The sequence below is a fragment of the Heteronotia binoei genome, chromosome 2 (assembly GCF_032191835.1).
Source record: "Heteronotia binoei isolate CCM8104 ecotype False Entrance Well chromosome 2, APGP_CSIRO_Hbin_v1, whole genome shotgun sequence".
Taxonomy (NCBI): Eukaryota; Metazoa; Chordata; class Lepidosauria; order Squamata; family Gekkonidae; genus Heteronotia; species Heteronotia binoei.
In genome coordinates this window covers 84,082,823-84,095,081 of record NC_083224.1, presented here as the reverse complement: position 1 = coordinate 84,095,081, position 12,259 = coordinate 84,082,823, and the positions used below count along the sequence as shown (strand labels likewise).

Sequence of the window (12,259 nt, the reverse complement as noted above, 5' to 3'; positions counted from 1 at the left end):
CAGTGGCCCCTCCAGTCCAACACTCTGTGTCACATAAGAACATAAAAGAAGCCCTGTTGCATCAGGCCAGTGGCCCCTCCAGTCCAACACTCTGTGTCACATAAGAACATAAAAGAAGCCCTGTTGCATCAGGCCAGTGGCCCCTCCAGTCCAACACTCTGTGCCACATAAAAATATAAGAGAAGCCCTGTTGCATCAGACCAATGGCTCATCCAATCCACCACTCTGGTCACATAAGAACATAAGAGAAGCCCTGTTGCATCAGGCCAGTGGCCCCTCCAGTCCAACACTCTGTGTCACAGAAGAACATAAGAGAAGCCTTGTTGGATCAGGCCAGTGGCCCATCCAGTCCAACACTCTGTGTCACATAAGAACATAAGAGAAGCCCTGTTGCATCAGGCCAGTGGCCCCTCCAGTCCAACACTCTGTGCCACATAAGAATATAAGAGAAGCCCTGTTGCATCAGGCCAGTGGCCCCTCCAGTCCAACACTCTGTGCCACATAAAAATATAAGAGAAGCCCTGTTGCATCAGACCAATGGCTCATCCAGTCCACCACTCTGGTCACATAAGAACATAAGAGAAGCCCTGTTGCATCAGGCCAGTGGCCCCTCCAGTCCAACACTCTGTGCCACATAAGAATATAAGAGAAGCCCTGTTGCATCAGGCCAGTGGCCCCTCCAGTCCAACACTTTGTGCCACATAAAAATATAAGAGAAGCCCTGTTGCATCAGACCAATGGCTCATCCAGTCCACCACTCTGGTCACATAAGAACATAAGAGAAGCCCTGTTGCATCAGGCCAGTGGCCCCTCCAGTCCAACACTCTGTGTCACAGAAGAACATAAGAGAAGCCTTGTTGGATCAGGCCAGTGGCCCATCCAGTCCAACACTCTGTGTCACAGAAGAACATAAGAGAAGCCCTGTTGGATCAGGCCAGTGGCCCATTCAGTCCAACACTCTTTGTCACATAAGAACATGAGGGAAGGGAAGGGAAGTGAGGAAGGAAGGAAAGAAGGAAGGAAGGAAGGAAGGAAGGGAGGGAGGGGGGAGGGAGGGAGGGAAGGAAGGGAGGGAAGGAAGAAAGAAAGAAAGGAAGGAAGGAAGGAAGGGAGGAGGGAGGGAAGGAAGGGAAGGAAGGGAGGGAGGGAAGGAAGGGAGGGAAGGAAGGAAGGAAGGAAAAAAGGAAAGAAGGGAAGAGGGAGGGAAGAAAGGAAGGCCGCCCCCCCCCGCTTTCGGCCCCCTTACCTGCTTCCAGGGTGGCGGTCGGCGGCGAGTCGGGCGGCGGCGAGTCGGGCGGCGGCGGCAAGTCGAGCGGCGGCGGCGGAGAGGCCGGGGAGGCGTCGGAGGCAAGCCCCCAGCGACCAGCGGAGGGCCCCCAGCGACCAGCGGAGGCCGCGGAGAGGCCTTCGCTGGTCGGCGCTGGTCCCGGAAGGCCTTCCAGAGTCTCTGGAAGGCCTTCCGGGACCAGCGCCGGCTGCCACGCGGCCTCTCTGCGGCCTCCGCTGGTCGGCGCTGGTCCCGGAAGGCCTTCCAGAGTCTCTGGAAGGCCTTCCGGGACCAGCGCCGGCTGCTCCGCGGCCTCTCCGCGGCCTCCGCTGGTCGCTGGGGGCCCTCCAGAGACTCTGGAGGGCCCCCAGCGACCAGCGGAGGCCGTGGAGAGGCCTTCGCTGGTCGGCGCTGGTCCCAGAAGGCCTTCCAGAGTCTCTGGAAGGCCTTCCGGGACCAGCGCCGGCTGCTCCGCGGCCTCTCCGCGGCCTCCGCTGGTCGCTGGAGGCCCTCCAGAGTCTCTGAAGGGCTTCCAGCGACCAGCAGAGGCCACGGAGAGGCCTCCACCACCGCCGCCGGGCCCCGCGCGCGGGCGGGGAAGGCGGCGAGTGAGGGAGGGAGGGAGCGTCCCTGCGCTTGCGCAGGGGCCCTGCGCACGCGCAGGGACGCTCCCTCCCTCACTCGCCGCCTTCCCCGCCGGCGCCCGCGGCCCACCGCCTCCGGGGCTGGCTAAACCGGGACCTCTAAATGGTCCTGGTATAGCCAGCCCGGGAGGCGGGAATAGGGGGCCAGAACCGGGACATTCCCGGGCGCCCGGGACGGTCTGGCCACCCTAGTTTCCACAGCCTCCCTGAGATCTGTTGGTAGGGTGAGATAGAACTAAGTGTCATCAGCATATTGGAGGCAACTCAGCCCAGATCTCTGGGTGATCTCTCCCAGCAGCTTTGCATAGATGTTGAAAAGTGTGAGTACAAGATGGTGTTAGAGTAAAGCAATTCAGAATACCTGCACATTAGGGAGCACTACATCGACTAGATGTGTATGTGTGTTATCTCCTTAATGTCACACCTCTCTTTGTTCTTAACCTAGGAGCTTCTCTCTGATTTCTTTCTGTGTGCTTTGTTCTGTACAACTCGCCTCATGGCTTTTCATGGAGTCAGACACACCAACAGGTCTCTCCTGTAGAAGCAGTGTCTTCTTACACTACATGCCACCAGATCAGATGGCATTTATAATAAGGAATAGTATTCTTTAGATTAGGATTCTTTCCTTTCAACTGCAACCAGAACGTGAACTGAATCTATTGGAATAAATGTAAGTTTTACCTTTTGCAATATACTTCTTGAGAGTTTATTTACTGCATGAAATATATTCCTATGACTGGGAGAACTCTGCTATATGAACTAATAAACATCCCCAATAGATGGAACATTGGGCAACCCTTTAACCCAGAGGCCAAGGGGCAGAGCAGCTATCCCCCAGCACCAGACTCAAGGTGGGACTAGAATCAGCACAGAACAGTGCCTCCCAGTCCTGAAAGGCGATCCAGAAGGATACCATGACTGATGGTATCAAAAGCTGTTGAGAAGTTCAGAAAAATTAACAGGGTCACATTCCCTCTGTCTGTCTTCTGGTGCATGTCCTCCACCAGGGCATTTGTATGTACATTGTTTAAATAATGCTTTCAAAATATGTCCCTGTGTGAACTATAGACTGCCTTATACATCCAGTGGCTGTTCTGAGGTCTGAAAGTGATGAAGGATAAATGCAGTCACTTGCAATCCAGAGCCATTCCTTTGTAATTTGGATAGTACTTGCCTTCCTATATTAAAACGGGGAAAGTGATAGCAAAATACCTAAGATTATGAACTGGTGACACAGTTGCCCGTCACTCCTTCTGTCCTTTCAGAAATAATTCCATGATGGTCTGGATCCCAGCAGCAGATAGAACAACTTTCCCTGCATCAGGTTGAGATAATCAAAACCATGTTCCAGTTTAGCATATCACATTGCATCCCAGAGGCCCGTTGTATACAACCAGACAGAGACTTTGGGAAGGAAGATGAATAAAACAGGAGAGGGAAAACCACCAGATTTGCCTGAAAGAAGCAACATTCTGAGGACTATCAGTGCCATTCCATTTCAAATAACAATGCTTTTTTTTCTGGCACATACACATACTAACCACCAGCACTAGGTCACCTGTTCAATGCAAAATCTGAAGGAAAGGATATCTGTGATGAAAGATGTAAGAATCTCCACAGCTAAAATTGTTCTATGTATCCATTCTGAATAATGAAGAAGAAATAAACACCACAGTCAAGACTGCCAATTACACTTGGATGAGGGACCTATGCTACCCACTCTTTTTTTTCCTTCTCCACATTCTTCAGGACAATTTAGATAGACCATCTTCATTGTGATATGATCGTTAGGAACACTTTCCTTTACTTTCATTTCTGTATTTAAATGCTAATTATATGTGCTCATTTCCCTGCAATCTTCATGGTGGAAAATCGCAAGCCCAATGGATTAATTATTCACTTTGATATGCATTAACCTGTCTTATACTGAATCATACAATTGGTTTATCAAGGTCCATATTGTCTACTCTGACTGACAGTGATTCATCAGGTAGAGATCTTTCACATCACTTACTGCCTGATTCTTTTAACTAGAGATGCCAGTAATTGGACATGAGACCTTCTATATGTATACTAAGAATATGTTCTACCAATGAGCCATGGCCACAGTTCCATTCCACATAGTAATAATTCCAAAGCGACTGCTACAAGGTTACCCATATGCAATTTTCTGTGCTAGTCTGTTGCAGTTGTGGCACCTTAAAGACTTTTATTTTTCAATCTTAATTTTATTTGTTGTTCTTAAAGATGCCACTGGACTCAGACTTTTTTCTGCTACTTCAGAGCAACATGGCTACCCACCTGAATGAATTTTCAGTACTTCAGTCAAACCTCACTTAATCAGATACACTGATTAATTATGCTGTAATTCTGCAAGCACATTTATAGCCAAACTTACAAATGGGGGAGGGAGTGTTGTAGCAAAGAGAGACTGTGGCAGATCATTGTCCCTTTCAAGAGACTGGGACAAATGCAGTTATTGCACATAGTAAATGAGGCCAGAGATCAGTGGTCCCAGCTTCTCAGAGAGACAGATAAAGCAAGTTCCTGTCGAAAAATAATTAACCCATTAGAAGTGTGTGGGAGTGACCTGGTCAAGTAGGGAGGGCAAATATACCTTCAGGTCTATTCAATAAAAGTACAAACCAAAAAGTGTAAGGTAAAATTCAAATCTAATCAAGAAAAACAAACAAACCACTCACTGGTTCAGCAAAACGAGATGATGTCTGTAAAACAGTGGAGAGTCACAGGTTTAACCATGATATTCAATAACCATAAGTGAGTTGGAAGTCCCAAGGCTTGATCAAAACCTGTACTTTGGACAAGATATTTAACAGTTCTAGTGAGTTAGAAATTTCAGTCTTTGTTTAGTCCTGGGGGGAATTCAGTAGTTCAGTCATGAACTTCTTAAGGGATTAGAATTCTGTGTTATATGTTGGAGGCCCCCTTGGAAGTTCTATAATTGTCAAAATTGTATTATTCACTACAAATCCCATGTTATCTCTGCAGCATTGGTCTATCCATCTTCTTCCATTAGTCACTTACACATCCCACCTCCAGCCTTATGAAGCTTCCCCAGCTCCCAGATTTTCCTCATTTTTCTTGCTATCTTTCAGAAATTTGCTTTGCTGTGATGTTTTGTGAAAGACAGTAGCAAAGCCATGGTGGCACTGATGTGGATGGGAAATGGGATCTTCCCAGTCCTGCCCACATCAGTGCTATTTACCTTGCCCCAGTCTCCTGAACAGCCATTTTTCCCTGCTATAGAACAATATTTTTGTTTTTAAATTGACAAAAGCTATATCATTATAGCATTGTGATGTTATAACAAATCTATCAGGCACCCTGAACTCTCACCTTTCATTTTTTTAAAAGTAGTCCCTTTCATTGGAGATGCCTTTATATATATCTTCTAAAAAGAGAATTACTTTTTAAAATGAAAGCTGGGAATTCGGAGAACATGCTAGATTGTTAAAATGCTATATTTCCAGTAAAAAGAGAAAACTCTCCCATGACATGGGGGTAGTAGCTGCTGTTGAGGGACTCGAACAAGGAAAATGAGGGACCATTCACCATATGGAAGCCCCATTGCCTCCGTGCTGTAATGGTGGCAGCTGCAGCAGCAACAGAGAAACTATACAAGCTTGTCAATGGATAACACCATTCTTAGAACTGTTAGTTCAGCCACTATCATATCCAGGAAATTATGTTTGGTCCACACTTCTGCAACAGAAAATACATTTTGAAAGTTTAAGTTGCAATGGTAATGTTAAATTGGGAAGCAAATCAGAGAGTGGCTTCTTGTTGTGAAGTCAGAACTATCGATGCACTTTCGGCAGTGATTATTGCACTGCCCTGATAACCTTTCTAACTTAACAGCAATTGGGCTGGTACCCTAAATATGTGGGCTATGGGTGATCAGCTACTTTGTTCCCAAGTTCAGATGACTGCAAAATCCTTTAATTAAAGCACCCTTGTATGTACTTCTCTTGCAGTGTCCTGCTTCAGCACTACCATTATTGTTGCTATTTTAGATGTACAGAAGAGGCTTCCATTAGTTGGAACATTTCTAGAACATCCCACAGAGTTAAATTCCTGACCCAAATCCAAAACTATTTGGGAATAGAGAGGATGCCTGTGCATACATGGCACCAGCATAGACAGTATCCTGCTGTTTTCTCCATCGACAGGAATTAATCAAATAAAGTGTCAGAATGAGAGGCAGGTGTGGAATGAATTCAGCATGCTTCATTCAACAGCTGCAAGTTATGTATCTATTGAGGCAGATAGACTAAATCAGAAGTGTGCTTGTGTGTGTATCATGGGAAAATATTCCCAGCAGAATAGGCAGGCTAGTTTGACAGAACTGGCCTGCCCCCTCTTGAAAATTTCTTCTCACAATACAGCACTGCATTCAAATGCCACAGGTTCCACAGGTTTAAGTGGGTTCAGTTTTGCTGGAATCATGGATGAACCACTATATGTAGCACAGGAACTGTTTTGGACAGACCTCTTTGACTAAATCAGGATCTGTCCCAGTGAGCACTAGGAGATTAAACTGTGCTTGTGCATTAATACTTTCTAATTATACAACAGAACTCACAAAAGGAACTAAGTCAGAAGCAAGTATTTTTGAGATGCAGCCCTTTAGACAATATGAAAATCTGAGATAATTCTGATGATGAACTACACAGTACTGTTCAGAAAGGAAGATGGCTCATCTATATATCCTGGAAAAGTTTTTTTAAAAAACCCTTAAAATAAAACCTTTCCCTTAAACTGCAGGTGTCACAGAATTGTTTTTCAATTGCATAACAAATTTCTTTGATTGCAGTACAATAATTCCACAGCAGCCTATATATGAAGGGAATATTGGCCAATTACAGCTTGAGATGGGTAGAACCGAGAAGGTTGCTGTAGAGGACAACTTTCTACAATGAGGGACCCTGCCTTGTGGAGTTCCAAAAAGTTCAATTTTCTCCTCCATGCTATTCAATATCTATGTGAAACCCTTGGGAGAAATCATAAGAACATAAGGAAAGCCATGTCAGATCAGGCCAATGGCCCATCCAGTCCAACACTCTGTCACACAGTGGCTAAAAACAAGGTGCCATCAGGAGGTCCACCAGTAGGGTTTTGGAATTGGGTGCCATCAGTGAAGTGATAACACCCAGCTATGCATTTCATTATTCAAATTTCCTGGTGACACTATAGACTAGAGCAGGGGTGTCAGACATGTGGCCTGGGGGAGAGATCAGGCCCCCAGAGGGCTCCTATCAGGCCCGAGAGAGTTTTGTTGGCTCATTATGCCAGAGTTCTCCTGGCTGCAACTGGGTTTTGCCACTCCCTTTTCTCTGTATTCATGCCTTCATTATGCAGTCTTTTTCAGTAGGAAAGCAATGTGAACTATTTAGATGAGGAATAACAAGCCAATCAGGTGGATTAGGCTGTGTGTATGTGTGTCCAGACCAAGTTCACCTAGCACATTTTCTTTGCATACTGAGAGTTTTAACCTTGTCTTCCCATATAAGTAGACTGATGCTGACCACTATACATTGCTGCCTCTGTATTCTTGCACTACCTCCTATGAGTTGCAGTTATTTTTCTGGGAAGACTATAGTTTTGTAAACAAACACGTAGCACTCAGTCTGTGTCATGGTGCCTTCATATATTCTTGACCAGCACAGGAAGCAACTTATGTACTAAAACTTGCAATGCCCAGCCATTTCATGTTTTCCTCTGGGTCTTAGGCGCAAAGCATTGACCATGTGATTTCTGTAATGAATGTCAATAAATCAAAAATAGGTTTGCAACTTACAGATACACACCTGAATGTCATACTGAAGATTGCTACAGAGCAGACATTGTCTCCAGTTTTTGATGCAATAATTCAGAGCAAGAGGTGCCAGTTATCAGAGACTGTTAAAAAAACAAAATATTGCAAGAGTTCTAATCTTTTAAGCTTGTTTTATATTAAGTTTTACAAAAATATTTGTGTTTGTGTCCTTTATAAAGTTTATATCTCTGCTACCTGGCATTACATTTTATGACACACGTGGCCTGACCCAACAAGGTCTCATTTATGTCATTTCCTCATAACAAATGAGTTTGACACTCCTGGACTATTTATTTATTACTTTAAATTTCTATTCCGCCCTCTCTGCAAGCGGACTCAGGGCGGCTAACAATTAGTTCTATAAAACAGTTTAAAACCAATAAAATACAATTTAAAACATTATATGGTGCTATGCAATTTCAATATGGCGGGATCTTCTTTTTCTGTTTCTGTTCACGATCCTATAATGTTTATAGCTCCTCAGCAGTGTGAGGTGGCAGTTCCCTCCCGATTAGATGTTGAAGGCCTATCGGAATAGTTCAGTTTTGCAGGCCCTGCAGAATTGTCTCTGAACTAATGCCTGACTGTTGTAGTTGAACGGTTAAAGGTAGACAACCTGAAACTGAATCCTGACAAGGCAGAAGTAAATTTTGATGGAGTCCTATTGTCTCTCGCTATCTCAGTTAAGAGCCTTGGGGAAATTCTGGAGCCAGCTTTAGTACTGGAGAAACAAGATGAGCTGGAAAAAGGGTGTTCTACCAACTCCCCTTAGCTTAGCAGATGGCCTGACCTAACTGACTTGACCATGAAACTTCATGCTATTTTTACTTCAACATTAGACTACTGTGATGCACTCTACATGGCTCTGCCCTTAAAAGACAACTCAGAAAATCCACAGTTGATACAGAACACCTGCTATTATCAGATGCTAAGTGGAATCTGCATATCACTCATACTCTGTAGACACATTGGTTACTAGTCAATTCAATATTTTAACGATCACCTACAAAGTGAAAATGACATTGGACTCACATACTTGCAGGACCATGTCTCCTTCTAAGTTCTACTGTAACTTTATCAGAGCAAAGCCTTCTGAAAGTGCCAACTTGCAAACAGATAAAATCAGCAACTACCCAGTTACAAGGATTCTCTGTAGTAGCTCCCATATTATAGAACAGTCTGTCTGAGTCTATTAGGAAGGTCCCATGTTCCTATTGTTTTGCAAAATGTGCAAAACAGACTTGTTCAGGAAAAAATTCTCGTAGAGCGGTAGAACTGTGAGTTGTGGTGTAATTGATTGTATAGGGAGGTGACCTCTCTTAGGGGTGATGTATTTTTTTCTTCCAGTCCTGCTATATTATGGGGTTTTTTGCCATTAGACTCAAACATTATCATATTTTGTAATCTGTTTGTTGACTGACAATAGTTCTATTCAGTTCAGTACCTTTATTGGCACACAGAATAGTTCTATTGTACTTGCAATCTACCTTGAATTCCAATCAGAAAGGTGGACTTTAAATGAATAAAATTCCCAATTCACAGTCATTCTGGATTGACTATGGGTAATTTCACACAGCAACTGTTTGCAAGTAGATTTTGATATTCTTACACAGTAAAAATCCAGTTGCAAAGCACGTTATTTAGTATGGGAATGCATCCTTTGTGAAGAAAAAGTGGACTGCCATGCTGACAACTAACAACAAAGCAGACAAAAATACATAACATTTTTTATTAAGACAATTATAACAGACTGGCTTTCGATTTAAAATTGGTTAGTAGAAGGCATTTTGATGCTATTCCTTTTTGAATTGTGTCAACAATTCAGGCATTTTTTGGAGCGAGTGTAACAAACCACCACAAGAGGGCATATTGGTGGCCTGATTCTCTCACAGCAGGTTTTCATCAATGGTAATTGGTCTCTTTTGTGCTTTCGGAAACTGCTTCTTGTGGTATCCATCTTGGTTTGTTTGCCCACTGACCAGATTGTACACCCAGGCCTGGCAATGAGAGGATAATTTCCTACTGTTCTCCAGTGCTAATGTAAAATCTTGCCACTGAACAGCAGTATTTTTTGCAGATTTAATGCACTCTTGCCCTTGCAACATTTTTACGAAGCATAGCAGTAATGTCTCATGCAGGATGGGCAGAGACCAAAACAGCAGAGTGACTTGCCCAAGTGTATGCTAGAAGCCTCTGGCACACATCAAACTGATCTGTATTTTATCTGTTTTCTTGGAGAAGCTTGCCTTGTGATTTTTTTAAAAGTCAGCAGATAACAGAGCATTGCATGATCTCAGAAGTGATCATCTGATAGCAGGATAAATATACTAATGAAATAGTGAGGAAGGCAGAATGAAGGTGAGAAGAAAGTAAAGAAAATAGAAGGAAGAGTGAAATGGAAGATATGAGAGAGGAAGAGGGGGACATAGACAAGCCAGCTTGCAAAAGGATTTTGAAAATGACACATTGGTATAAGCAAGAAAAGAGGGAAGGGGGGTCCCAGGAAATGCAGAACATAAATAGCCCTGGGCTTATTTTCTGCTTTCTCTGCAGTAATGTTTTCACCTTGTGCTGTCAGAGAGTCATTACTCAGAGCATGGCCAGTGATTGGTTGGCTAAAAATGCCTCTCTAATCTCTGGACTGATCTTTACCACCCCCCTCATCTGCTGTGACCTTTCTTCCAACATGCACAGGCGGAGAAAGAAAAAGAAGGACCAAGTATAGGTCCTTGCCAGGCATCCTAAATTATAAGTGAGCCAGGCAGGCCACTCTGCCATCTAGCTGACAAAAGTTGGGACCCTACCTTGCCAACAGCATCTAATGGTCTCTTCAACAACTCCTGAAAGGTATGTGGTGGGCAGTTCTTTTTCCCTTTTAGAGTACTTTTTGTCACTTGGGGCTTACATTCACATTAAGCCAGTCTGCTCAATCAGCATGGTTGTTCAGGGTATCTCACCATATGTCTTGAGATGGACCCAGCTTTGACACGAGTTGTGGTGTGTAGTTTTAGCATGCTGTCAGTCAATCTTCTCAGCTGTGTTGATCTCAAGGTATGGGTATTAGCCCTGTCACTTTCCCATGGGACAGCATAGCATCAGATGACTGCTGAGAACCATAACACAGCCTAAGGTTCTGTTTCTAATTGCCCTGTTGCTGTCATTTCATTCATGCTCTTGGAAGGCACAGACATTCACAGGGCAATCTTATAAGGGCAACACCATTTCATGAGAAAAAAGCAGCCTTTGGTTTCCATTGCATATTTTGTTTTGCTTCAGTAGGCTTACACCTTCAACAGCTCAAATTACCAGGATGGTTCTTATTTCACCATTTTATTTTCAACACCTGCCCCCCAGCATCAGCAAGGTGCAAAGGATTCTTTATATGCTACCCAGGTAGACAGAGAAGCTTTGTTTAATGCAAAAGCTTTCAGACAGAGGTTGGTGTATTGTGTTTGTGACCTGCTAGTAGTCTTCAGCTGAGAGGAAATATACAGTTGTTACAAATATAACATGGAATACATTTAATTGTGTTGACTGCAACATGGACAGCAATGCATCAATGGTACCACATAAACAAACAGAGTATGTTCAGCACACGTTATAGAAGTACTCAATAATCATGACCTTAAAACTCCATCAATTTAATATCCTAGAGCTTCACCGTCTTTAGCATACCATTTTGGGTGCAACTATATTATTTTGTCTCTAGCTGGACAAAGAAACAGAAAGCTGGCAGCATCCTCAAATCAACTATTCTGAAGTTGAAAAGCTTTCCAGAATCTTTTTGGGTCTTCTCAGCTTAAGCTTTATACAGTACCTCTGTATAGTGCCAGCTGTTTCTAAGACAGCCACATAGATGATGGCAAACAAATAAGAAGGAAATGGAAGGCCTGATAGGGTGTTTCCCCCAATCTCCACTAGCATAGTCTTCTAAAGCAGACTGTGTGGTTATAACTATATGCCCAAAATATATTTTCTTGCTATTGATCTAATGTAATGAAAACCTTTTACTCCTGAACACTGATTTGACAGGGCATAGAGAAGCTTACTTATAATGCACTTGTATAATGCAATATGTAAAAACAAAATCAAAACAGAACTGTTTTGGAAAGTAACCAGTCTATCAGATTAAGTTCTACATTTACCAATAGCCCACTTCTTCAGATGCTCGAGTGAGTCCTGTCTTTGCATTCATAAAAAGGAGTTTCTATTTCCCAAAATCCTCCTAAATGAAATGAATGCAAAGTGAGGATTCCTGATAGCATCTGAAGACGTGAGCTCTACTCCACAAAAATTTAATGCTGGAATAAAATGTTTTAAGTCTTTTTAGATACCTGTTTACAAGTTGTCAAGCCTGCTTCATATATTACACTGTTAATGAGTACATATTATAGGTCTATATCTGTACATACTAAAACAGTATCGTCACAGGGGCACATAATTTTTTAAACCTACAGAAAACCTACACTACAGAAAAATTGATTAGTAAACCAGGAACAAAAGTGCGGTCTT

General features: G+C 43.4%; 1 protein-coding gene across 1 annotated transcript in view; it reads left to right on the top strand.

Annotated features, from left to right (window-relative positions):
- The first annotated feature begins 10,433 nt into the window (after positions 1 to 10,433).
- The window catches only part of PACSIN1 (protein kinase C and casein kinase substrate in neurons 1), a 112,176-nt gene continuing 110,350 nt past the window's right edge, over positions 10,434 to 12,259 (top strand). Inside the window, exon 1 of the mRNA XM_060231478.1 lies at positions 10,434 to 10,594. The gene's annotated coding sequence lies outside the window, so the exon portion shown is untranslated. The remainder of the gene's footprint in view (positions 10,595 to 12,259) is intronic.